Raw genomic sequence first — 23,505 nt, 5'->3', positions numbered from 1 at the left:
CTCAGGTGTCCGGAGGGGCCAAGGCTGGCTCAACCCCAGGCTCACCCTTTCTCTAGATTCTCAGGAACGCCTGGTACAAGAGATATTATTTCCCTGTTTGCCAGGTGGGGACTGGGGCTTTCGGAGGCCAGGTGATACTCATAACGGTCAAACCTGGACCTCTGGAGTCAGAGCTGGGACACCTAAGCTCTGCCACTCCCCACGTCGGCGACATGGTCCATTGTCGAGCAACGTGCACAGCCGTGAGCTGCAGATCTTGAATCAGAAATGAGGTCACACCAAGTGCAGACACTCTGCTCTGTCCACTGTACCGTGATGTCCCTGCAGAGGGTCTGAAATGGAAACGGGAGAGTTAAGGTCTGTACGTACCTCTGCATTTTAGTGCCATCTACCATCAATGCCTACCGGGTTTCCCAAGACTTAAAGCATAGAGAAGGCTTCTAACCCTTGCCGATGAAATAGAATGGCCACATTCTGCAATTTTCCTTAATTCCCTCTCTCTCTTTCCCTCTCTCTCCCTCCTTCTCTCCCTCTGTATATTTTTAGGAAGGATTTACAGTCCTACAATATTATTCCAACTTCTCACTGCAGCTCCACTTCTTGCCTGCACATACGGTCATTCACTATGGAAAATGTACGTAGAACTGACCTATGTACCGGCTGTCCAGAGAACCACACAGGCATTTCTTATAAACTGTCCAGCTTCAGCTCACCTTCCCCGGGGTTGCCTTTTCACTGAGTAGCCAGGAGAGCTCCCATGAATCCCCGACTACACAAATCCCCACAGGCACAGCTGCTCTGTGGTCTTTATTTGCTGCATCCCACGTAACCTCTTCTTCTGCTCGAAATATAAACCCCTTCAGCCAGATGGCAGGGATGACAAGCTTCAACATGCAGGGCGCTGTCAGTTCAGGGGCTGATTTTACCGCGGGGACGTTTGATTGTGCGGTGATTCAGGGCCGCTGAAGAGACACCACGGGAAGACAGAAGGTCACCTTAGAATGAACGTTCCTTCAGGGATTATCTGGATGAGGGCACACTGGGAAGGGCTGTGTCAACATTCAGTTAAGCATCCTTCTTGCATGGCTCTAACACCAGCTAACGGGCAGAAGTCGGGGCTTCTCTAGCAAACCAAAGGGACAGTGAATTAAAGACATTGCCAGAGATGTTGGGGAAAGCCTCAAGAAGAAGCATGTATCTGGAGAAAACCATAATTCAAAAGGATGCGTGCACCCCGGTGTTCACAGCAACACTACTCACAATAACCAGGACATGGAAGCAACGTCAGCATCCATCGACAGAGGAATGGAGAAAGACGTGGTACATGTACACAATGGAGTATTACTCAGCCATAAAAAAGAATGGAATAATGCCATTTGCAGCAACAAGGATGGACCTAGAGATGGTCACACTGAGTGAAGTAAGTCTGACAGACAAAGGCAAATATCATAGGATATCACTTCTACGTGGAATCTAAAAAAAGGGTACAAATGAACGTATTTGCAAGACAGAAATAGAGTCGCAGGTGGAGAAAACAAACTTACCGTTACCAAAGGGGAAAGGGGGTGGGGGAGGGATAACCTGGGAGATGGGGACTGACATATACACACTACTATATATGAAATAGATCACTAAGAAAGACCTGCTGAATAGCACAGGCAGCTCTACTCAATACTCTGTAATGACCTATATGGGAACGGAAACTAAAAAAAGAATAGATATATGTGTATATATAACTGATTCACTTTGTTGTACAGCAGAAACTAACACAACATTGTAAATCAACGATACGCCAATAAAAAAAACTAATTAAAAAAAGAAGCAAACCTGTCCAGGGATGCCTGTAGGAAGATGCTGACAATGTCAGCTTCCCATCTTCACCCACTAGGGCGGGGCACGAACACCAGGCTTGTGACTGGACCTATAATTCATCTCGGGGTTTGACTGTGTTACTCGAGCAGGTTCTAAGTGACAGCGTCCAACTTACGAACGGTCTAGTTTCAACAGGAAAGTTCTAATTACAAACAGGATGGCACTGGGTTCGCACGCTGGGAAAAACATGGCACAAAAAAGGCTGCAAATAGGACACTTGTTTTCAGTAGGAGACCTGATACAAGAAGGTAGGGTGTCACCCCATTCAAACTCAACTGGGAACAACAACACCCACTTGGGGAGACAGACAACAGACAGGGCGTGTATCAAAACAAAAACAAAAGCCAATAGCACAGGGAGATCAGCTTGGTGCTCTGTGACCACCTGGAGGGGTGGGATAGGGAGGGTGGGAGGGAGGGAGGCGCAAGAAGGAGGGAATATGGGGATATATGTATATGTATAGCTGATACTAACACACCATTGTAAAGCAATTATACTCCAATAAAGATGTTAAAAAAAAAAGAAACTAACACACCATTGTAAAGCAATTATACTCCAATAAAGATGTTAAAAAAAAAAAAGAAACTAACACACCACTGTAAAGCAATTATACTCCAATAAAGATGTTAAAAAAAAAAAAGAAACTAACACACCATTGTAAAGCAGTTATACTCCAATAAAGATGTTAAAAAAGAAGGCGAAGACCAATAAAATATGTTAAGCACATAAAAAAGAATGAGGTAGTTGCAGCTGTATGGTATTGACACTGCACAGACCGAGATCGGTTTGGAAAGGGACAGCTTATGTGTACTTTCTTTACTAATAAGATGGTGCAACTGTCATACTTATTGAAACAGAGCAGGACCCTGTGGTCCTTGCCCCCCATGTCCTTGGCCTGCCTTCTGTCTGTGGAAAAAATTTTAGCCAAAGAAAAGGTTTAATCAGAGAAGCGAGAAAATGCAGGGACAAAGGAAAACAGTCCAACAGGACAAAATAGTAACAGTTTAGTCAGTCAAGGACCTTTAGTTCCTCCTCAAGGGCTATAGATCATCTTCTGAGCCACGTCCTGTGAGCTGTCTTGTAGACACCGAAACACCCACCACGTGGAAGGAGTGAACTGCATGATGACCAGGCTGTAGCCATGATATAACCTGCCACAATTCCGAGAACTGGCCTCGAAGAAGTGGAAACAAACCAACCCTGGAACTGAAGATTAACTGTGCTTAAAACAGTCAAGATGACGCAGAGCAGACCACCGCAGGGCCAATTTCAAGACGATGGTCAGAGCTGACTGCGCTGTTTCTGCCTGGGGCCCCGTCCGTCCGCCTATAAAAGCCCTTGCCCCCTGATTGTCGGGGAGGAGAGGGGGAATCGGCCTCTGGACTGGCGTCCACGCTGCCCCCTCCTCCCCGATCGCCGGCCTCCAAAATAAAGCAAGCTTTCCTTTCCCCCAACCTGGCCTTTTATTGGCTTTGGAGTGGCAACCAGCCAGACCCGACTTTCGGTAACATTATAACAACAAAATTTTAAGTTTTTACCTTATCCAGATGTTTAGTATGCTAGAAATAAGGCACCTTAATTGATTATTCAATCAATCCATTCACTTTCGGGCAAAAGGCTCAGTTTAGTGAGTGGGGATACCATACGATACCCCAACCCTAACCCTAACTATATTATATGGTATCCTGACAATGCTTCTTCTATGGGTTCGGTCACCTGGATGAAGGAGGCTATGAGCTCCAAGGAGGAATTTCCATCCTGAAAAGTGCTCTGTTGCAAAGACCACTATTCCCCAGAAGACGCCCGAACCCCACCCTCTTGGACAAACAGAAAAGGGGGAGCTATGAGTCCAAACCCTCCCAACCTCGTCTGAAGCTTAACTTTTAATCTGATATTTTGAGTGAAGACAGGTCTTTGTTCCCGTAGAACTGGTCTACCTGCCCTTTGCAGGACTCTGGGGCTGTACTCAGACACAGAAATCCCTTCACCAATCCCATGAATACACCTGCCAACGTCAAGATTCTTTTCACTGTGTAGAGAACAGTCTATACGTGAGTCTTCTTGGGAAACACAGGACACTGGGAGGACTATTTAAATTTGGTCTTGACAGATCAGTAGGTAATTCAAGTAGGTTCTCAAGCCTTCTTCCCTCACTTTTACCTGTCTCTTCTGCATCGTCCTCTGCAAACTCCCAAACTAGGCAAGACAGTCCTTGGGAGGGAGAGTCCAAGTTGAAACTCACTATTAGTTCTCTCCAAAACTCACACACATACACGCACACACACACACACACAGTCCATCCTCATTATTCATGGATTCCATATTTGTTTTTTTTTGTAGGGGGGAGACTTATTTTTTTTTGGTCACACCATGCAGCTTGTGGGATCTTACTTCCCCAACCAGGGACTGAACCGAGGTCTACCGCAGTGAGAGTGCAGAGTCCTAACCACTGGACTGCCAGGGAATTCCTGGGGTAGACTCTTGTTTTTTTTTTAAGAAATAAACATACTTACCTTATTTATTCCCACAGAGGTTCACAGGAACATTTGCAAATTTTAAGAAGAGAAATATAAAAGTTTATATTGAAAAGAATATACAGTTATTTCCCTGATTGACTATTTAGACCTAGCTATCCTTCTTTTGTTTTCATTGAAGTGTAGTTGATTTACAAGGTTGTGTTAGTTTCCAGTGTATAGTAAAGTGATTCGGATATATATATTTTTTTCAGATTATTTTCCATTATAGGTTATTACAAGCTATTGAATATTGTTCTCTGTGCTCTACAGTAAAAAAGAAATCAATATTTGTGCGTTCACTTATTCTCTAAAATCCGTTTGTAATGCCCAGATCAATACTATTGATTGCACAGCTGTTTGTGGCCACATGCTGCGTAGTGAAAAGCTTGTGTGGCCAAAGCTGAGGTTAAATGGTGACACTGTCTTCTTGTGTCATCTCTCTTACCGAAAACAAGTGTCCCTGTTGCAGCCTATGGAGTGCATTGTTTTTCCCATGTTTTGGTGCTTTTTTTGGTGAGTTTTGCTGTTTAAAGTGGGCCCCAAGCATAGCACTAAATACCTGCCCCGTGGTCATGAAGCATGAGAAGGTCGTGATGTGTCTTCGGGAAAAAAATGCTTGTGTTAGAAAAGCTTCCTTCAGGCATACGTTTCAGCGCTGTTGGCTGTGAGTTCAATATGAATGAATGAAAATATGTACTCTACACAGTGTCTTTAAAAAGAAAAACACATAAAACCAGGGTGTGTTACGGATCGGCTGATGAAAATATTGTAACTGGAGACTCACAAGACCCTAACTCTGTATTTCCCCAGAAGCCATGGTTTAGAATGCACTAATTCAGAGTTTGCAGTGATCTCACTGAACATAACTACTGTGAATAATGAGAAAAATATACATATTCTCTCATTTATATTCTCATATGTATGCTCACGTATATGTTGTAATATATATTCTCATATATGTGTTTTAAATTATATGTTGTCATACATGTTCTCATATATTTTCTCACATATTCTTTTATATCTTTCTCATATATGTATTCATGTATATATTCTCATACATATTTTATATATTCTCATATATATTTTATATATATTGTTATATATATTGTCATATACATATTCTCATATACATTTCTCCCATATTCTTATATATATATTTGTCAAATATATGCTCGTGTATATACTCTCATATATATTTTATCCATATTCCTATACATATGCTCATATGCTTTTCTAATATATTGTTATATATTCTCATATGTATTTTATCATATATTCTTGTATATATTGTCATATATTCTCATACATATTCTCATATATATTTCCTCATATATTCTTATACATATTCTCATATGTATTTTCTCATATATTCTTGTATATATTGTCATATATTCTCATACATATTCTCGTATATATTTCCTCATATATTCTTATACATATTCTCATATGTATTTTCTCATATATTCTTGCATATATTCTCATATATATTTCCTCATATATTCTTATACATATTCTCATATATATATGCTGATGATATAGGCTCATGTATATTCTTACATGTATGTATATGCACACACCATTTCATACACAGATGAACGGCTCTGAAGCCCCACCGTGATCGTGATCTTCACAGCCATTCCCCGCTGACATGTCTCCCGATTTTGTAACAATAACACAACCGTCACATCTTGGGTGGCCCCCTGCTGACTAAGGATAAGTTCCCAGCGCTCACCCCTGGGGCTGGCATGCCCTGGCCCCCAGCTCATCTCTTCTTGTCCTCCCAGCTGCCTCGTGCCTGCCCACTGCCCCAAGCACACTGCAGCTCGCCCTGTGTTCTGAACAACTCAGGGTCACTCCCAGCTGCAAATCTCACACGTTCCTCTGTCCCGGACCTTCTCGCCCAATGGCTCCATCTCGTAAGCTCCAGTTCATCCTCTGAGGTCTGGTAGCAGCAGGGCCTCTTCCGTAAGCTCGCATCACACCCACCCTGCTCGGTTTCCCCTTGACGATGTCCCTCTTACCTGTGGAACGAGTCAAGGGTTCCTGCTGTTCTCCCACTGTTGTGTTCCCAGCACTTAGCAGAGTTCCCTCTAGGTATTTTATGGCCACACTCATTCTAGGTACATTTATTGTCGTCTCTTCTTGGACCGGCTATGAAGCACACATCGCAAAGGTTGCTTTCAAGGGTCTAAGACCCAAGAGAGTCCCCAGAATGTGGTACCAGCAATGGTCCTATTATGGGACCACATCACCTGTTTTACTAAAATCAAAGACAAGGTCTTTGGGGAAAATATAAAATGCTATACGTAGGAGTGTAAGGTAAGACCAGGAAAAAGTACTGTGTCACCAAATGTATCACATCACGTCGAATGTACACCATCTGGGACCTAAGACAGTGGGTATGTTAAGGAAACTGTATTTGAAATATCTTCGGATGCGGCCCAAATTCCAGTAACTTTGCTTCCCTTGTGAATCACACGGCCTTCGTAATCCGTGTTGACCATTTTTCACATTACAAGACGTTTCGTGTGTTTGGATCTTATATCCTAGGCCAACCTCTAAGCCACCAGAATACACCACCCCAAAACAGGCCAGTTTAGTTTAAGGATTATTTTGAGCTGAAAACAATTGAGAAACAGCAGATGCAAGACAGACAAACAAAAACAAACCAAACCAAAAAAAACCCAATAAAACAACTGTCTGCCTTCCCCTTGTATGCCAAAAAGGAAGGCATTAATTTCCCTTTGTGTTAGAGCAGAATGAGAAGATTATAGACTTTCATCACCCCCAGAGACAGCACCGAAAGGAATCTGTATAACAAACCTTACTAAGATAACCCTTATCTCCTATTCATGTCCCCCGTATACTTACCTTCCCACATCTTGCTGTCCCTAAAACTCTAAACTTCTTTCCTTTTGCCTTGTGACTTCTCTACAAATGTATGGTTCTTTGTCAAAATGGTATATTATCTCTCAAGCCTAACTGCTTCTCTGGGGTTCTCACTTCTTTCTAGAGAGGTCTCCATGCCACCTAAGAATATTAATATCAAATGAAATGGGTATGCCTTTTCTCCTGCTAATCTGCCTTTTGTCAGTTTCATTTACAGGGTCCCAGACATAGAACCTAAGAAGGTAGGGTAAGTGTTTTCCTTCCCCTAATAGGCCTCTAAAGGATGAACAATGTTATGAATGTGTGTTATGTGTTACGAACAATGTGTTATGAACAACGTTATGTACGTGTGCACACATGTATATCTGTGTGTTTTCATGCCCTTCACAATCTTCAACAATTTACACAAACTTTTACACTCTTTTTGTAATCAGACCCAATAATCAAATGTTGGAGTGATCTGAGAATGTTTTTCTGGAACTCTGGAAATGTGCTTTACTTATATGGTGTGTTTCTGCAGTCTTATTTTATACAATTATGTACTATTTTTTTAAAAACCCTCTTGATCTATTGTATGCTTAGTTATTTTGGAAACCTCAGCATTTTTTTATAGATTATCAAGAATATTGGTCCTATCTTCCACTCCTCTGAGACCTCGCTATATACCAAGGGGGATGAGAGCTTGAACAAGCATTTGAATATTTTTCTCTCCATCAGAGCTTAGGGGGTGTCTATTTGAGGTAATTTTGGTGGGTAAGCTGGCTTTTGTAACTTCTGCTAAGTTAAGGGTAAAGGTTATACAAGGTTTCCAGCTAGAAGGTCAGGAGAATGTCCATAAATGTTTTCACGTTGGCGTGTACAGAATTAGACTGACTCAGAGAATATGATTCATCCCTTGGTCCAACCCTTTTTCGCCCTTCCTCTTCCCTGCCTTGTCCTAGCTATCACCCCGTTCTTGAATTAGAGTTTAATAAGCAACTTTGTCTTCCTTGTAGCCTACAGATACACACCCACATCTCCTTGACAGGGGTAACTATGCCATCTTCTGCTTTTGAATCTTTGTGGAATGTCACACGTGAGGTAGACCAGTATTTTAACACAGCATTTGGTGGACGTGTGTGGCATTTTAGAGTACGCAGCCCCTACCGGCAATGCCCACATTTATACTCTGAGCGGTATATACCGCGTGTCTAAGGAGCAAACGCTTCTTTCTGAAAAGTTATTAAAAATAATTCTTTTCACTTTTTAAGGAGCAAGCATACATTTAGAAGTAAATTGCAAAGGGGGAGGAGGGATAGATTAGGAGCTTGAGATTAACATATACACACTACTATATGTAAAATAAATAAGCAACAAGGACCTACTGTAGAGCACAGGCAACTACATTCAATATCTTGCAATAACGTAGAATTGAAAAGAATCTGAAAAAGAATATATCTACATATAGATACAGATGTATACATCTGACTCACTTTGCTGTAAGGCTGAAACTAACACAACATTGTAAATCAACTATACTTCAATAAAAAAATTAAAATGAAAAGAAAATGTGAAAATGAAAGCAAATGGCATGTGTGGGTATAGAGTTTCATGTTTGCAAGAGGACACATGTATGGATTGGGCGTTAACAGTACAATACTGAACAGCACATATAAAAATGGTTCAGAGGGTACCTTGTACGTTGTGTGTGTTTTACCACAATTTAAAAAATGGGCAACCCTGAAAAAACATGACACATTGTAACAAAACTAAACTAAACTAAAAATGTCCTCCCTCTGGCTCCCCCCCACACACAAGATAATAGCAGATATATGTTGCTGTGTGCATTTTGCTGTCAACGCCCCTTGGAAGGTTGCCCACCAAATGCTTTAAATCCCCCTTTTCTCGTTCAGTGAGAGACAGAGAAAACAATCCCGTGCTTCTGTCAGAGCCAAGGAGACGGTGATCAACGCAGGTGTGTGTCACGGGTCAGAACCAGCAGAGACACCTGGATCTCACTTACCTGAGCACATAGATGTTCCATTTGAGAGACTCCAATGAAAAGCCAATTTTGAAAACCACATTCATTTCTTTTAGCCTAGCAGTTGAAATCAGAACCTCCTTTCCGATAAGATAAGACAGCTTTAAAATACGTGCCCCCCAGGCAAACGATCACTGTTAATATGATACTCACGGCTGCGTCAGCCAACATGGGCAGAGTGCTCGTAATACAAAAGGCAGTGTAGGCGTGTGATGCTTACCTGTTCTCTTTAAGTCTTACGGTCAACGGTGAGGTAGGGGTTCTCGCTACCTCTCTTTTTTGGTTCTGAGACTGTTCCAAGTAGCCCCGAGTCACCCAGTCAGAAAATGTGCCGTCAGAATTCCAACGCAAGGAGCTCGTGTTCCATCCCGGGGTCTGTAACAACTCCAGCAACATCCTGGCCTTCACGTCTCCAGGTGGAAAAACAGTCCTTTGGTGGCGTTTTCCCAGGATGCATAATCATACCCTTCTTCCTCGTAGATTAGGTGACTTCACATATGTGAAACCTGGAATTAAGTGTTTTAAGCCCATGTTGTGTGTTTCTGTCTTTACGATGTTAGGTTTCAATCGGTGCAACAAGTATGCGGGACTGCACGTATATTGTGATATGTGAAGAGCTTATCCAAGCATGCACAACACAATCGTTGCCTCTGCAATGGAGTCACCTGCACACAGGTAACTGACACAAGGGAGACTGGGGAGGACCATGTAACGTGTGAGTGAAGCGTGTGGAAGAAGGAAAGAGGACAAGTTTATCTGGGGTGGAGGAACTTGGTAAGGTTTCAGGGGCAAAATGATTTTTGGAAGCTGGGACTTCCAATTGTAGGAGTCGGTCCTCGAGAGAAGAGGGTGTGGTCCGAGAGAAGGGGCAGGGAATGGGCAAAGCAAATGGACCCCAGGAGGGCTTGCAGAAGTGAGACTGGGGGAAAACCAACAGGAAACCTAGAAAAACAGACGGAGGTCGGGGACCCTTTCATCCCTAATAGTAACTTCTGGGTGTTTGTCTGACCTGGGATCGAGTCCCAGAGCAACCGCTTTCAAGGTTAGCCAAGTTTCCTAATTCCTTCCGGTGTCATCTTTAAAAACCAAAAAAAAACAGTAGCGACTATTTCACAGAGTTTGTGTGGAGTAAATAAAAACAAGCAAACAAACAAAAAATGGCATGTAAAACGCTTAACACCATGGCTCTCCCACAACACGCTTTTCACAGAATAGCTCAACACAGCAAAACTCCGAAGGCATAGAATTGACTAACGGCCCAAACAGTTAATGATGTGTATTAAAAAAAAAAGTTGACGGACCTGAGCTTTATGGCTGTTCTCTAGTTGCTTTCTAAACACAACGCATCCTTATTATTCACAGATCCCATGTTCGTGAATTCACCTACTTGTTAAAGTGGATTTGTAATCCCCAGATCAATACCCCTGGTGCTTTTGCTGTCCTTGGCCGACACACAGAGAGCAGCCCCCCCAAAAAAAAGAAGGCTGCCATGTGCCCAGTGGAGAAAATCCACACGTTGCATAAGCTTGGTTCGGGCTTGAGTGATTATCTAGCACTGTTGACCATGAAAGCAACATGGATGAATCACTAATATCTATTCAATACGCTGTCTTTAAACAAAAACACACGTCAAACAAGGTTAGCTATTGGGGCGTTCCCTGGCGGTCCAGTGGTTAGGACTCAGCACTTTCACTGCCGTGGCCTGGGTTCAGTCCCTGGTCGGGGAACTGAGATCCCACAACACCACAGACAAAATTAAAAAAAAAAAAAAAAAAAGTTAGGTATTGACCATTGATGAAAATGTAATCAGAGGCTGTAGGAACCTAATCTTGCATTTCCCTTAAGGACACCGGTGGTAGCTTTTTAGGACTTAGCTACTGCAAATAACAAGAATTGACTGAAATCCCAGTTTTTCTTTCTCCTGAACGGTGACCTCCAACGTGGGACGTGCGGAGTCTGCACATCCTTGCAATTCCGGTGCCCAGGCTGGGCTCGTTGTAGGCACTTGTTAAATATTGGGTGACACGGTGAGATTAATGGTCTACATGCAGTCTTACGAGAAGCATTTACTAGCATGCAAAAGGCGTCGCATTTGTTGAAGAAGCGGGATGCGGAGAAACAAAATGCATGGAATTTCTGTACTAAATCATGGCTGAATATCACGTGAACTAGCCATGACAGGAAAAGAATGGTCCTTTGTGCACCGACATCATGACAAACGATGCTTGAGGGAAGCAGTCACGTTATTCCTGTTGACTTTCACCAAACGTCTGTTTCCGACGGAAGAATGCATGACATCATCACAACCTAAAGAATGCAGTCACCTCCCGTGTTAGCTTCCTGCTGCTGTGGTAACAAATGACCACAAACAGGGTGATGTCAGACAGCAGGAATTTATCCTCTCACAGCTCTGGGGGCCAGACGTCTTCAATCAAGCTGTGGGTAGGAATGCACCGGCCCCTGGGGACCCCAGAAGTAGAAACTCTTCTTTGCCTCCTACAGCTTCTGAGACCTGCTGGCATGTTTTTTGACTTGTGACCGTGTCTCTCCACCATCTGCCTTCACGGCCACATGGCCTTGTCCCGTCTGTCTTGTCCTCTGTGCCTGTCATATAAAGACGTTTGTCATTGAATTTAGAGCCACCTGGACAATCCACAATGATTTGTTTGTCTAAAGAGCTTTAGCTGAATTACACCTGCAAAGACTGTTTTGTCCTAAAGTCCCGTTCACCAGTTCCGGGGATTAGGAGAGAAACATCCTTTTAGGGACCGTCATTCAACCCACTACACCCCCTATGCAGAGAAACACAAAATTATAGGAAAGGAGCACATAACGTGTATTGGTTTTTTTTAATTGAGATACGTTGACACAAAACATTATGCAGATGACATTTCTCGTTTTAAAGCTGAGATACAATTGACATAAAACATTGTATGAGTTGCTGGTGTCAACAGGATGATTTGAAATTTGTATGTGCAGTTGACGTTTATGATTCAACCCAAGAGTAGAGAGAACAGCCACACAAATGCCCAGAGAAGTAAAAGAAAATAAACCCAAGCCCTTCCAGCAGGCAACATGGGAGGATCCCATTGCAGTACCGTACCAAATTCCTACCCTCGTGTGTTCCCAGAATCTAGTTACAACGGCACTCATTCCACAAAAACTCATTCAACGGCAGTGAGTTAGAGCGAAAAGGAACGGGGTGGAATGTAGAAATCTGCATTCAGTGGAAACTGTACCAGAAACACATGCGGACCAGCTCTTACCATCGGCGTTTCAGAATCGTGGCAGACAGACGGCGTGCATAAATCCCGCCCTTCTTCTCGAAGACAATAAATGTAGAAGCCCAGCTAACACACAGTGAAGACGACAAGCCAGAAGGGTCTGGAAAGGATAAGGTAAAACCTGGACTTGTCCTCAGGGGTGGGAACTATCGATATATTTAGAGAGAGCGCCTGGTGATCACTTTCACATGTTTGGTTTCTGGCAAGGAACATGTTTACACACTGGGTTGACGTGTGTGAACGCTGAACGCCCTGTTTGGAACTGTCTGCAATGCCTTGAAGGGTTTGGGTTATGTGATGCCAAGTGCATTCATTCGTTGTTGGTTTGACTCATTTTATAGGAGCTCCTGGAGTATGTGAGATACACCAGCATCATGCTGGACAGCTCAGACAGACATGGATAAACACCACGAAAGAGTTCCATGCCCAGATCAACTAAGTCTTAACTCTGTGCTCCATCCAAGGTACGTGGACTCCTTGACCTTCTGTCCCCCAGGGGATGGAGGAGGGTAGAATCATTTTTTTTATTTTAATTTTTTACTATTTTTTAAAAGCTTTTATTGGAGTAGAATTGGCTTACAATGTTGTGTTAGTTTCAGGTGTACAGCAAAGTGAGTCAGTTATACATACACACAGATCCACTCTTTCTTAGATTCTTTTCCCATATAGGTCATTACAGAGCATTGAATAGAGTTCCCTGTGCTATATGGTAGGTCCTTATTAGTTATCTATTTTATATATAGTAGTGTGTATGTGTCAGTCCCAATCTCCCAATTTATCCCTCCACACCCCTTCCCCCGGTAATAATAAGTTTGTTTTCTACATCTGTAGCTCTATTTCTGTTTTGTAGATAAGTTCATTTGTGTCATATTTTAGATTCCACATACAAGTGCTAGCATGTGGTATTTGTCTTTCTCTGTCTGACTTACTTCACTCAGTATGATCATCTCTAGGTCCATCCATGTTGCTACAAATGGCATTGTTTCATTCTTCTTTATGGCCGAGTAATATTCCATTGTATATATGCACCACATCTTCTTTATCCATTCATCTGTCGATGGACACTTAGGTTGCTTCCATGACCTGGCTATTGTAAATGGTGCTGCAGTGAACATAGGGGTGCATGACTCTTTTCGAATTATGGTTTTCTCAGGGTATATGTCCAGGAGTGGAATTGCTGGGTCGTATGGTAGTTCTAGTTTTCGTTTTTTTAAGGAACCTCATACTGTTCTCCATACTGGCTGCACCAACTTATAGAGGGTAGAATCATTCCTAAGCACAGAATTGGACAACCACCCAGAGACCACGCACGGAGAAACACAAGGGCTCGCGGAACGTGCCACGGCCCTACGCAGCCCCACCACAGGCAGAGGTGTTGCTGGAGGAGCACGTGGTAACGCTCCTGTGTTTTCTGGGGGAAATTCCTCTCCTGAACAGCATCCAGATTGGCGAAAACGTCTCCCTCTTCCACCACCTTAGGAAGAGCTAGGACTCCTTATAAGAACTGGGCAATTATTTGGGCCTTCCCAGCTCTGAAATTTAGATCTATGGTCCTTCAGTTGAATTACTTTATACTCTGGGCAAATATCTAGTGCTACCAAGGTGCAAATCTTTATAAAAACTCTTAGACACCCATTTCCTACTCTAACCTTGCAGTGACCGTAAGTGGATGATTTTGGCAAGTGGGGAACGTCATCTAGATTTAAGACAAGCTGACATGTCATCGTTGCTTGTGCTGCTGTTATTATTGTTTGGTTTCAGTACAAGGGCATTGGTGAAAAAACAGTGCTGGTGGTGATATAATCGACTCTGACAATGTGTGACCTACTCCTCGGGGAATTAGCAATGGTATAGACGCCCCAGCGTGAGAAAAAGGAAAGAAAGCAGGAATAATAAGACTTCACGTCATTTAAACACATCCTTGGGAGAAGATCAAAGGAGAGAGTTCAGTAAGAGCTAAGTTCCTTAGAACGGGTGGAGCTTTGAATGGGAAGATGCCCTCGTATCCCCAAAGCTCGCAACCTGTCAAAGCACCGGGCAGCCGGTATGCACCTCCCTTAGTGAGCAACCAGAGTACAGTGGGTTGAATGGTGGCCACAGAGAGACATATGAACACCCTGACACCAGGGACCTGGGAACGGGACCTTTTTAGGACCCAGAGTCTCTGCAGAGGTGATGAAGGGAAGGGTCTGAGATGAGGTCCTCCTGGAGGAAGGCGGCCCTACATCCAGTGACAGGGTCCTTCTAAGACACAGAAGAGGAGAGACACAGACACAGAGGAGAAGCCCCGGGAAGACGGAGGAAGTGATTTAGAATCCCTCTGTGGCCACAAGTCAAGGAGTGCCTGGAGCCCGGGACAAAAAAAAAAAAAAAAAGCTAAAAGCCTAAAATTACTAAGAAACATAAATACAGTCATATGTCTAAAGACACTTATTTCCAGTTCTTGAAGCATGCTTGGTATGGCCTCGTTTGTGGGACCTCACCAAACACACTGCTTGCTCTTACCCTGGAGAGAGAGTTCCTTATCACTGCATCAGTAGGAATGCAGGCTGCTGAAACCCCACCGAGGCAGAGAGGCACACATATTGTGCTAATTTAAGACGTTTCTGGCTCCCCTACATTTCATAGGAAAAAAGAAGGCACAGGACCAAGAACGATTTTTGCCCAACTTCACTGATTTTTATCTGGGACAGAGGGTGGAGGATTAACCTCCCCAGTGAGGACCCCATTAACATCGGTTTGTCTTTGGAACCAGATTTTTGTGATGTGTCCCAGGGCCTTGCTCTTTCCTTTCTGGAGAAGTTTGCAATTCGCTCTCCCCTGAGATTCCGGGGAGGGAGAAACCGCGGTTCCCACCCGGCTCTCTCACATGGCTTGAGCAAAACGATAAAATCCCACAGCCCAGGGTCTCAGAGCGCTGGTAGAATGCCACGGAAGGGAAAAACGGTGAAAGGGGGATCCCCCCAAGGGCAGCCACGTGGTATAGAAGATTCTAGTGCTCTTGGTGCCGGAATCCTTTTCACCGTCGGTTATGGGTCGTGGAACAAAATATTTCAAAGCAAAGAACTTGAGTTGTTGCTTTTTTAATGGGTTCCGGAACTCGGCGGGAAGAGGTGAAAGGATTCCATGGTCCACTTCCGATCATGTTTCATTCTTTCGAGGCACGTGCAAGAGCCTGACTCCGCGCAGCCTTCAGGGATTTACGTGCAAACAAAACCTAGACAGGAGTTTTCTGGCCACGTCCATGAGCAACCAGCCGAGCCTCAACTAACGGCAAGTTTCCTGACCATCAAAGGCGATGTTTTCGAGTAGCGCACGCGCAGTTTTCAACCTGGACCCGTAGACCAAACAGGACAGGGGACCACATCCTCACCAGGTCAGGTCTCTTCTCTATATCAGCTGCAGCCTCCACAGCAGAGAAATGACCCAAAGCCCTCATCTCACCCAATAACCCCCTGTCCTTAAAGAGAGGCATCCCCGATCTGAGCAGACGTTTCACGTCCTGCAAACCAGCCCCGGTTCCTCACGTCGGTTCCGTCTCTGCTTGGTCTCGAATCCACCACGCTGGCCTCTGCATCTCCCCTCTCTAGTCCCAGTTTGAAGAATCTCCAGCCTTCTCATAGTATTGAAATTTTAAAACCCAACCGTAGAGGCTTAGTTGGTGCAAGCTCTTCCTTGAAATGTCTGGTAATCCCCCCAAATCAGGATGAAATTCTCTGTCCTCCTAACTCCCACGGTGAATGTTTATAACCTCTCTTACTGCACTTGTGTTCTTTGATTACTTGCCGGTTGCAGAAATGCCTCCTTTTCCAGCTAGATTCTAAGACACTGAAGAATAAGCGTCCTTTCTTCTCTTCAGGACCTCCGCTGTCACCATCGTATTCTTGCTTTGAATCTGTGCCGTTGTCACATACACGTATTCTGGCGTTCACTGGCTTTTCTCTGGGGGTAGGACAATGACATTCGATCAGAAACATTAGCAACTGGATAGGAAAGGTCATTGCTCGGAGGTGTGAACCCAAAATAAACATGACTTCGCTTCCCTGGGGGGCAACGTGAAACAACACAATCGCTAAATTTAGCACGAAGCAGAGAGGAAAAAATGCTGTCATTCCCATTGAATCAGACACTCACGCCCTGCTTCCAGGGGTCATTTTATCCCTGGCGGGATGCTGGCCCCATGGTACCTCCGAGCAGGGAGCTGACACGTGGCCACACTCACAGAGATGTCACAGACACACGTCCTCTTTCTTCCCTCCAATCGTTGAAAGTATATGAAGGTCAGAACGCATATCGTAAAGGCAGCTTTGACACAAGCCAACGGAGCCATATCGACCTTGGGTGAAACCTAAACCAAGAAAATGGGTGGGTTTATATGAGCGACACACCAGATCCCTTCCTGAATTAAACGTTCTTTCACTTCACACATAGTTTAGTATCCGTTATGGACTAGACGGTGAAACTCAGGCAGGGAACAGGGTCCCACCCTAGACTTCTATTTCCCAGATGAAGACCCTGTAGATAATTTACTACGTATTATAAAATGATGCTCAAAACCAAAGGCAAACTGGGATCTACTGCCTTACCCCTAAATTCACCGTCGATATTGTGTGTGTGTCACGCATTAGCGTCTATAAATATTAGTATACACATTTATATATTATTTATTTATATTACATCTAGGTACGTAAATATATTTAATAGGTGCATCTTATTTTATATATGTACATATATATAAATATATTTATATATGTTGCATATATACTTCTACCTGTAGATAACGTACGTGTATGTGTACATATAAATTTGTTACTGTTTCTATTCATTCCAATTTATACAGGAATTTGTCGTTCCAACTAAACCTCTGAAATTTTGCCCAAGAAAGATTTGCAGCTACAAATAATAAAAAGTGGGTTCAAATTAGGTTTAAGGCTCTAGGGGATGTAGTCATGGCATCCACCGCTTTTAATGAAATGGAATAATGTTTTTATAAAAGCTACCCTTAAGAAATGAAGGTTGACACAACCTTGTAATTAATAACTGCATCTCAATTTCTTACGGCTGGCGGATTTTCTCTGGTTATCTCTGAAATGACTCTTAGTCTATACCTGCCACATGTTCCTTCCAGCAGCCATGGGGGTGGAGAAAACATGGGCTGGATTTAGAGACTAGCCTTCCATCTGGAAACAAGCCAGCTGACCTCTCTTTCTAGATGTGGGACGAGCCATTATGTTCTCAGGGGACTTCTCCGTTCCTAACATTTTGGTGTGTGGACATGACCTCTGGGATTTATCTTACCCTCGCACAGCAGGATTAAATAGAAGGGGTATTTGTATCGCCTCTGCTCCAAGAGGGCTCACTTCCTGAGACCTCAAGATGATGTCTTATAAGGTTATTTCAGCCGGCAGGCAAGCCCACCACCTACAGCCAAGAGATGTTATCCCAGAGCATCCCCGTGGAGCTAGGATCAGGTTTCTCTCCAGGTATGAGAAAAAGGGATCTGACAGCCAAGCGACCAAAGACATCACTTCTCAAGGTCATCTTCATGACATGGTCATCGGAAAAGAGGCATCTCATGAGTGTTTCCTTCGTGGTCCTATCGGTCTTCTAGCTCTAACTAAGCCTCACTCCATGCCCTGCCCTGTGACGAACGTTAAGCAGCTTGGGATTCCAGTCCGAGGAAGGTGCGGGGTGCAGGCTCCCCTCCGCTACTCACCCTGTTAATCATACATCCAACACGTGCCCCTTTTGCCCCTTTTCTAATTAGTCAAGGAAGCACGACTTTCCTTTCCTCCAAAAACTATCGGAAAATTCAGCAAAGGAATCAGTACACAGCATGAGTCGCACGAGACCTCTTTGTGTATGCCACACCTCGCTGAAAGTTTGGGGAATGACGGAGAGAGCAATCGCAAACCTGCCCGTATAGTTAAAACTTGAATATGAAAGTGTCCTTTCCGATCCCTTCAGCTTCCCTGTGAGTGGCAATTCGTCCTGGGTGCCCTCACCCCAGGACAGTCCCCTGGCAACCGATGCCTAGCTATTCCCTCTCGCTCTCTCTCTCTCTCTCTCTCCTCTGCCCTCCTTTCACGCAGATGCAAAACAAAAGCAGAGAATACCTCCAGGGACATCTCTCGGGATTCCTCCATCGGTGTTGCCCACGTGGTCCACGTCTTATATTTTCTTAGCCGTGTCATCCCTCAAACAGGCTTTCTTGACCTCAACACAACTCACACTTTGGCCTGGATAATTCTTTACTCTGGACGGGGTGGGGCGGGGGGTCCCCCGTGCATGGGAGGGCTTTGAGAGGCCTCCTTGCCCCCCCACACCTATGAAACGCCAGCTGGTCAATGATGACAGTTGTAATGCTTCTAAACTGTCCCCAGATGTTACCAAATGTCCCCTGGAAGGAAAATTTGCCCCTGGGCTGTGAATCGCCACCATAGATAAATAGACAGATAAACAGGTAGCAGGAGAGTCTCCCGTGCTAAAGCAGGGTTGCGCAACCTCAGTAAGGGTGACATTTAGGGCCAGATGACGCTGGGGTGAGGCATCCTGTGCCCTGTGGGCTGTGGAGCGCATCCCTGGTCTCCACCCACCACGTGCCAGGAGCACCCCTCCCCCCAGCATGACAGCCATAAGTGTCCGCAGACATCGTCACGTGTCCCAGGGAGGTGGAAGTACAGCTCCTGCTTGGGGACGAGTGCTCAAAACCCCACAGAACTCCTTAACAGCCATAGGCAGCACCTCTGTTCTGTTTCTCAAGACTGCACCCTGAATGTTTTCCACTCTGTGGGTTGAACTGACCTTGTAAATGTCCTCACGAGTTTTGTGTACATTTGCCAAATTAAAGACGATACAGGGTGAGCGCTCACCCTTCCTAAAAGTTTCCTACGTTCCTTATTTTGATTTCGTGTGACAACAAACACGTCTAAACCAGGCTTGCGTTCGAATGTGTGTCGCTGAGGGGATGAAGAATGTTTTGCTCTCCACGTTTGACGAAGCCACAAGCATGACACAGCTGTGCAGCCTGATCAAAGCTCCTTAGAATTTTCAAGCTAATTATATAGATCTCCTCTTTGCATACCGGAAGATCGGGCTTTCAGGAGAGCTAAACAACCCGCGTCCAGATGTTACACTCAACCCTGAAACTGAACTAATTTCTGCCAGGATGAAAGAAATCCACTGGATCTGCCTCAGTCCCACAGTTAAACTTAACCATGGGGCAATAGTTCTCCGAGACCCCTGGGCATGGGTACTGACCAACAAGGGGAGTGGAGAATTGGCAATGATCCATTTAACCCACTGTGAATCACCAAACTGAATAATTCAGAGCCCAAAATAGATTCACGCTACACTGTAACCGCTTGGGTTTATCCTTCTCAAATGCCCATGTGTATGGGCTCCACTGTAAGGATTTGAATCCAAGTTTTTATAGTGTTGTGAATATGTTTCCCAAACAAAGACCTACAGGATGGATGCTTTGAAAATTCAGGGGCTATGGGAGAGAAACACCCCGTCCCCATTTTATTTCTGTACAAATTCAGCTTCAATGAAGAGACATTCATCAAGGAACCCCCCCAACAGGGGGAGAAATCCTATTCTTCCATTGGGTTACTGTTGGGTGCTTGTGAGGCCAATAAAAGTAACTGATCCTCAGAAAACTGGCCTGTCATGTCTTTAAAAGCCCATGATCCCAGCAGGTCGTTATTCCGTAAAACAAAATCGTTTTCTCCCCAAAATCATGTGGCCAACGTTTTTGCTATGCTTTTTTTAATGCAAGAAAAAATATACACTCAGTAGATTCATAGATACATAGATATAGATGATACACTATATATGTAGATGGATGGTTAAATGGATGGATGGATGTACAGATAGATGCTAGACAGACAGATACATAGGTGGGGATAGAGAGATATGATTGGGTGTCTCAAAGTGCCAACAATTCCATCTCTCTTTATCCTCTGTGTTGGAAACTGCATGGGATTTCAAAGTGGGTTTTTTCAATTAGAAAAAGAATCCAGCTTCTAAGCTACATGCCGTTTAGTAATTAAGTCTGTTAGCTTGAAGAGTTGGAAGTCAGTAGGTTGAATCTGCTTTTATGGACAGGACATCTCAGAAAGTTCAAAAATTCAGCTCCGTGTGAGACAGCCATGCAGGCGTGAGCTACAGTGCTGAACGCAACCACGGGCCGTCGAAAAACTCAGCGCACTCTTCTATTTGGGGGAAATGTCTCTACGTGGCCCCGAAAATAAACACTTTTCTCTGAGGAAGCATTGCTTGTGCATTTACAGACACAAAATGTATTTGATTTAGCCAAACGTAAACGAAATGGCTCTCATGGTCTGAGGGATAATGTGAAACAAGGAGGCCGTGCAGACGTTTTGGGTTCTTGGTGCACGTCACAAGACTGGTTTCCTCTGGGTTATATTTAGTCTGCAACATGTAATTAAAGTACCATTTCACCTGCATATTTTCCATCTTAATAAGTTCCCCAGGAGTCTAATATACGCCCAGCGACGGGGAGAAGCCACAGACCATCGTGCCTGCGGTCGCCAGGTTAATCTCATGAAAACTTTGATCACCTTAATGCAAGCGTAAGCCCTTAATCACCACCTGCAACCAACAGAAACACAACCACTGAACACAACCATTACCTCAAACTGTCCACCGGAGGGTCTAACTCATATTCTTTGAATCATCCTCAGTTTAGTGACCCTGCAAGGGTCCACCACCAGTGGCCACCTAGACCAGTCCTGAAAACTCAAAACAGCCAGGCTGAGCAAACCCAACCTCTCCTTCTATGCAAGGATGAGCCATATGCGTTTCATTTTGTTCCCTGAGGACTTTTCCTTTCTGCTAATGCTTCTGTGAATGGAAGTGACCTCCTATGATTAGCTCACCGCGGCACAGCAGAATTCAGTATCAGGGGTATTTTTACTGGCTCCTAGTCAAGAGGTTTTTATTTATAAAAATGTCAGAACAGTTTTCCTAGAAGGTTATTTCAGCTGCAAGGCAGGTCTGCAATGGACCGTCATGCTATTGCCTCTATATCACAGGTCCCACAGCTGGGAAGGTGCGTGTGGTGAGAACATTGCGTGAAGAATCAAGGAGCATCACTGAAGGTCAGAGGGAAGCCAGAGAATGCAAGGAGCGTTGGTGGAGGGAGGGACCTACCTCGTCAGGAATGCCAGGGCCCAGGTGTCAGCCCGACCACGTGGCAGAACAGGACTGTCATTCAATGTCCCACGTCCTCATTGGAAAACTCAAGCTGGGCTGTTACAAGGAGACAATATCAGAGACACAAAAACTGACCACTGAAACAACAATGCATTCCGCCCAAAGACAGCTCACCAACCCACAAGCCCAGGCAGGGAGAGACGTTTGGGCTGGGAGGTGGACACCTCATGTCAGGATTGAAGACACACGGTGAGGAAGATGGCTTCCGTCCTCTCTCATGGCTGGACAAGTAGGGGCCATCCGCCTTGTCTCAGCCCTCAATGACCTTGACTCCTGTAGGACATTATCCTTTCCCATCAGCCCCCTCTACCTGTCCAGACCTACACTGATCTGGGCGTTCACAAGAAGCTCCAAATTCCCCGTGAACTTGACCGTGGTCTTTGTAGTAGCATGTACCCTCACCCTTCTCCAGACTCCTAGAATACGTACAGTCAAGACCATAAATGCCCCTCTCCTTCCTTCCTGGAACGTTCAAGATGTTTCATCTTTCTTACGTCTTGAGTACACGGCCACCGGCACCCAGTTAGAGCCTGGGGTTTTGTAATGTGAGACACAGAAATGCAGCCACAGACCAGAGGATACGACTCTGAAAATGCAAAGGGCTCTGACGACCACCAGGTTCGATTCCTTTTTTTTTCCACATGAGCTTTCATCACTGCCCTTTCATTGCAATGCATGGTTGGAGGGGAGCAGGGAGGAATTCCCCAATGACTGCGGCACCCGCGTCCTCACCCCTACAGCCACTGAAATCCAACTTACGACGCTATATGCCTGGCATTTCTTGAGGACTCTTCTGGGGGACGCGTATGTAACTGGTGTGTTAAACAATCATGACTCATTGGGTGTAAACATAAAGCAAATTTAATTTTGTCTCCTACCATCCCTTTCGAATTCAGGAGGTGGGAGGGATTCTTTGTCCACCTCTGGAGGAAATCATAGGAGGTCTGAGAACTTTCTTTTGCTGGCTCTCCGTCCGCCCTCTCTCTCTCTCTCTCTCTCTCTGTCTCTCTCTTCCTGCACCTGCAACAGGTGTGCACTCCCATCCCTTTCCTCCTGCAGGGGGGCATCACCGAGGCAGAGGCAGTTGTGAAGGGAACGACTTCACAGCATTGTCCAGCTGCCCCAGTTCTACCTGGGAGAATCAGCTCACTGCGGGGAGAAGGGGAGCCTGCTAGGTCCGTGCGCCGAGCCCCCTTTCCAGTCCAGCTAGAAAGGCGACCAGCAGAAGCCTTTATTTCTCTCTGACACCCGTGTGCACTTGGCAGTGGGCTTGCAATCCAGTGGGGAGGGCTGTGCATTAGTTGGCTTCTCAAAAGACACAGGTGAGGGTCTCACAGACACCCCCAAAGTCACCACAGGGGAGCAACAGACTCTGTACTGTGTTGAAATATCAGGGTTTCTCTCGTGGTCAGGGAGAGGCTGCATAGACTTGAGCCCACGTGAGCCTGTGACCTTGCAGTTTGCAACAGCTCACACCGTGACTGGGAGTGTTCGGGGAGATTCCTCCAAACTCACAATTGGTGTCAGAAGTGAGGACGGTCACATGGAAGGTCCCCTCCTCTGAGGGTCCACGTGTTCCCTTGTTTCTTTGGCCTCAGGCATCTCTCTGCCTCACCAGGATTTGAGTGGGTACGGAGGTTCAGCTCTGCGGGGAAACAAGGAAAGTCCATCATGGGTCGTATCC

At 44.8% G+C, this 23,505-nt stretch overlaps 1 long non-coding RNA gene across 1 annotated transcript; it reads left to right on the top strand.

The window, feature by feature from the left end:
• Window positions 1-8,901: 8,901 nt before the first annotated feature.
• Window positions 8,902-20,320, top strand: LOC137217839 (uncharacterized). Its single transcript, XR_010940291.1, has 3 exons — window positions 8,902-9,972; window positions 12,923-13,045; window positions 13,797-20,320. It is a non-coding gene; the product is annotated as an uncharacterized lncRNA (long non-coding RNA).
• The last annotated feature ends 3,185 nt before the right edge of the window (window positions 20,321-23,505 follow it).

The sequence above is a fragment of the Pseudorca crassidens genome, chromosome Y (genome assembly GCF_039906515.1).
Source record: "Pseudorca crassidens isolate mPseCra1 chromosome Y, mPseCra1.hap1, whole genome shotgun sequence".
NCBI classification, from domain to species: Eukaryota; Metazoa; Chordata; class Mammalia; order Artiodactyla; family Delphinidae; genus Pseudorca; species Pseudorca crassidens.
This window is presented reverse-complemented; position numbering and strand designations above follow the sequence as displayed.